This window comes from Triturus cristatus, chromosome 4_2 (genome assembly GCF_964204655.1).
Source record: "Triturus cristatus chromosome 4_2, aTriCri1.1, whole genome shotgun sequence".
In the NCBI taxonomy this organism is placed as follows: Eukaryota; Metazoa; Chordata; class Amphibia; order Caudata; family Salamandridae; genus Triturus; species Triturus cristatus.
Genome location: NC_140586.1, coordinates 421,486,317 through 421,491,316, shown reverse-complemented (window position 1 = coordinate 421,491,316; position 5,000 = coordinate 421,486,317). Strand labels below are relative to the sequence as shown.

Genomic DNA, 5,000 nt, shown 5'->3' with positions numbered 1-5,000 from the left:
GGAAGAGGGCAATCGAACTAAAACCCAATCACCCACACTCAGGGTTCTCCACTTTTTCCCCTTATCATACACCTGTTTCTGGCAGAGTTGTTTTCTCTCTAGGTTGGCATGGGCTAGGTCTCTGAGTTTCCCGATCCTGGAGCATAGATGTTGGGCATATTCGAGCAAACTGTTGGTATCATGGTTGTCCTTTTCCCAGGTCTCTCTTGTCATCTCTAACAGGGTTCTTGGTTGTCGACCATACAACAATTCGAAAGAGGAACAACCTAGACTGCTTTGTACCTGTCCACGTATGACAAAGAGAGCCAGGGGAAGGAGCCGGTCCCACGACTTGCCCTCGCCACTCAACATCTTCTTCAGGGTCAATTTCAAGGTCCCATTGTAATGTTCTACCAGGCCATCGGTCTGAGGATGATACACTGAAGTTTTAATGTGTTTCACGCCCAACATCCCAAAGACCTGAGACATGAGTTTCGAAACAAAAGGGGTTCCTTGATCCGTTAGTATCTGGCGTGGAAACCCCACGCGAGAGAAGTATTCGAGTAACTTATCTGCTATATTGGAAGTCGTGGGGGCCCTAAGGAGAAAAGCTTCTGGAAATCTGGTACAATAGTCCACTAAGACCAAAACGTACTGGAACCCCTTTGTTGACCGAGGTAGTGGTCCAATGATGTCTAGTCCCACCCGCTCAAAGGGTTTTCCTACTATAGGGAGGGGTTGTAAGGGTACCGGAGGGGGAGTGTAGGGGTTCTTTCTCTGACAGATCGGACATTCCCTACAATATAGTTTGGTTTGGGGGTAGATTCCGGGCCAATAGAAGTGGCGTAGCAGTCCCTGGGTGGTCTTCTCGGCCCCTACGTGTCCAGCCAATAAATGGGAATGTGCAAAGAACAACAGTTGCTCTCGGAAATTCGCGGGGAACCAGTAGTTGGGGTTTATCACGGGGTCCTGCCACCTGGTATAATAAGTCGTGAGATATAAGGAAATAAGGATATGATCGGGTTGGTCCTTTGGGGGTTTTCTGGCTTCTTCCCAGGCGTGTGTAAGAGAGGCATCATTATGCTGAGCCCAACGGAAGTCTTTGTCCGTTAGCCAGGGTTCCTCTGTCAAAAACGCCATTTTCTCTTCTCCCTTAAGCTTCCCAGGTTTTTTTTTCTCTAGGGTGTCCATAAACAAGGACAAGAAGTCTGGATTGTCTACTCCTAAAATAACCTCTTTGGGCACTGTGTCTAACACCCCTACTAATACCGGGGCATGAAACCCTTTTTGGGTTTCTAAGGAGACATGGGCTACTGGATAGGATCGTACGTCCCCGTGTACACACCGGATGAGTACTTTTTTCCCAGCGATCACTTGATCGGGCCTTATCAATGACTCCCTTATCACGGACTGTCGACACCCTGAGTCCAAGAGGGCCTGTACTCGTATTCCGTTAACCACTAGACTTACGTGCAAGCAAGACCCCATTTCAGCAGTGTACATGAGACTTCGGGGAAGATAGCTGACGTCCATAGGTTCCTCGGTCTTTTTCCGAGGACAAGCACGGGCGATGTGTCCCCACTCTCCGCACTCAAAACACTGGGGTCCACGGTTTAGCGGGGGCTCAAATCGACCCAATCGCGCCCGCTCGGGTTCTCTGATGGGTCTGAGGGCCTTCCTCGGGGCCGGTGGACCTTTAGAGGGTTTTTCCGGTTCCCATAAGGGGGACCGGGGCTGAGCACGGGAGTAGGAAGTAGCCATGTCTACTGCTTGTTCTACAGTTAAGTTGGCATGCTGACGCAACCATCTTTGCGTATTAAAGGGTAGTGCTTCCAGAAACTGTTCAAGGATGATGGTGTTCATAAGGTCTTCTTTGGAGTGGTCTGTGGGTTTTAGCCATTTTTCGGCCGCCAGTTTAAGTTTATAGTACAGAGTCTTGGGGGTATCTCCCGGGGCTCCTTTTTCCTTTCTAAACCGCAGTCGATAGGCTTCAGAGTCCATACCCAAATGATCGAGGATTAAGGCTTTGATCTCATCATAGGGCGTGACACCCCCAGCGTTAGCAACCTGATACGCTGCTTGCGCTTCGCCCGTCAGGAGGGGCGCTAGGTAGAAAGGCCATTTCGCCACTGGCCAGCCAGATGCCTGGCCGCTCTCTCAAAATTTATGAGAAAGGCGTCGGGATCTTCCCCCACCGTATATCTTTGTAGGGACACTGTGGGTAACGTGGATAGACCCCGGTGTAGTCTCTGGCCCGCGGGGGAGGTTGTGGGTTCTTCAACGACCTTGATGAGGGTCTCTAACTGTACCTTCATGAGGTCCTTGGAGGTGTCTCGGTCCGCCTGGGCAGCGGATAGCTGACGTTCCACTGCCCATTCGAGCTTCTTCTGCCCCTCTACGATATGCTGTATGAGGTTCTCCATGGTCGGGTCGGCTACGGGAGGTTATCGTGTCGGCATTCTCCACCACTTGTAAGAGTGGGCAGAAAACCGCGCGACACAGGCGTGTTATGTTCTTAAAGGTTTTAATCGGGGAATATAGCAAGGTCTCAGATTGTCAACAAAGGTAAACAAAACAAATCCAAAACAACGGGGGAAAGTGCTCTGCTTCTTCCTTCAGTGGGATATGTTCTCCCTCTTTGAAGCCCGTCTTCTGGCCCCCTCGGCCGGGATGCAGTTGGTCAGTGGTGTCACCAGATTTGCACAATAGAAAAGAAAGGAGACCAATTAGCACTTTTGTAGTCTTTCTTCGATATGAGGAAAAGGGTGTGAGGGACGTCACCAGGCTCTCTTGAGATAGGTTGTGTAGGGAGGGGTTCCACCACCTAAGAAGGGTTTAGAGAGAGGGGAACGCACAGATGCTAGGATTCCCCACCTGGCAGCCCCACTCCTCCCTTGGCTCTAGGTTCAACCCGCCTCCCGGTACCCAGCAATCGCTGCCGTACCTGCTCAAGCCACGTTCCTCCGGGACCGTGGCAGGACGCTTCGCAGGAGCGATGGCCTCCAGGCTTCTCTGCAACCACGTCCTCCGATGTCCTCGCGACCACGGGATCCCACGCTTCTTCGCTTCCTCTCCGTCTCTCGTCTCTCCGGGCTACTTCCTCCTTCACAATGACGCCGCTGTCTTCATTGGCTGCCGGGCCTTTTACGTCCGATGACGCGGTGTGGCTCCACCCCCATGGGCGGGGCCAGTAGCCGTCTGTCTCTTGCTGGAAGGGCCAGGACCCGGAAGGGGGGGAATCCGACATCGCTGTCCAAACCGTGTTGGGGTCTTGCGACTGAAAGGTGGAAACAGCGGTGAGTGGAAGAGGGGAAGGTAACACCGGAGTTCCAGAACCCTGTCCCTGACACAAGAACAAAAGTTGGAGGTTCGAAGAAGATCAGATACCGTCGTAGTTCCGACCATAAACGATGTCGACTAGCGATCCGGCGGCGTTATTCCCATGACCCGCCGAGCAGCTTCCGGGAAACCAAAGTCTTTGGGTTCCGGGGGGAGTATGGTTGCAAAGCTGAAACTTAAAGGAATTGATGGAAGGACACCACCAGGAGTGGAGCCTGCGGCTTAATTTGACTCAACACGGGAAACCTCACCCGGCCCGGACACGGAAAGGATTGACAGATTGATAGCTCTTTCTCGATTCTGTGGGTGGTGGTGCATGGCCGTTCTTAGTTGGTGGAGCGATTTGTCTGGCTAATTCCGATAACGAACGAGACTCCTCCATGCTAACTAGTTACGCGACCCCAGCGGTCGGCGTCCAACTTCTTAGAGGGACAAGTGGCGTTCAGCCACACGAGATCGAGCAACAACAGGTCTGTGATGCCCTTAAATGTCCGGGGCTGCACGCGTGCTACACTGAACGGATCAGCGTGTGTCTACCCTTCGCCGACAGGTGCGGGTAACCCACTGAACCCCGTTCGTGATAGGGATTGGGGAGTGCAATTATTTCCCATGAACGAGGAATTCCCAGTGGGTCATAAGCTCGCGTTCATTAAGTCCCTGCCCAATGTACACACTGCCTGTCGCTACTACCGATTGGATGGTTTAGTGAGGTCCTCGGATCGGCCCCGCCGGGGTCGGCAACGGCACTGGCGGAGCGCCGAGAAGACGATCAAACTAGACTGTCTAGCGGAAGTAAAAGTCGTAACAAGGTTTCCGTAGGTGAACCTGCGGAAGGATCATTAATGGCGGAGCGGCCCTTGCGACCGACGGCACCGGCCCAAAGCCCTCGGCCCGCCTCCTGCATAGGCATAGGGCCTGTCCCTGCCGCGCCCTGGCCGGCAGAGCAGTCCGTGGCAGCATGGGGCGCTCGGGTGAGGACCGGGACTTCGGCGGGCCCCTTCCCCCCTGACGCGCGAGGGACCGGGGGCATCCCCCATCCCTCTCCGAGATGGAACCCAAGCTCACCCAGCACAACCCCCCCCCGCGGTGAGGGGGGAAACCGAATGGCAGTGCATCCCCTGGTTGGCACCACACCTCCCTTGAAAAGGCCCTGGGCCCTCCCGCGTCCCGAGTCCCGACCTGACCAGGTTCCGGGCGACCGAGGAGCGGCCCTTCTCGCGCGTCAGGACGGCCTGGAAGAGATGGGGCCGAGGGGACCCCAGCTCCTCTCGGTGGGAGGTGTGCAGGATGGGGAGCCGCCTGGTTCTTCTCTTCCGCCGCCTCCGACCCAGGGTGGTGGTGGGCTGATCCCCAGCCCGCTGGCACGGCTCGGGGCCGCCCGGCGACAGACGGCTGATGTGCAGGTGGGGCGACCCTCCCTCGTTGCCATGTACCTGTGGGGCTGCCTGCTCCCGTCGGTCCGGGAGCCCCCTCCCTCGCCCCCCCGGGTGGGTGGGTGGGGGTGGGCTCCCAGGCAGAGCGCCTGGCAATGTTTTTTTTCTCCCAACGGTGCTGTCTGTCTCCCAGATGGGAAGCTTTGAACGGGGTGCCCGGGCCGTCTCGCCACGCGGGTGGCGGATGGACGGCTTCACCTTCCTCCCCCCTCTCCTGCCCCTGCAGGTGGGCGAATGTTTTCGAAAAGT

The 5,000-nt window shown here is 55.6% G+C and overlaps 1 pseudogene; it reads left to right on the top strand.

The window, feature by feature from the left end:
* Positions 1-3,467: 3,467 nt before the first annotated feature.
* LOC146834514 (18S ribosomal RNA) lies at positions 3,468-4,152 on the top strand (annotated as a pseudogene; the record flags this gene model as incomplete).
* Positions 4,153-5,000: the final 848 nt, after the last annotated feature.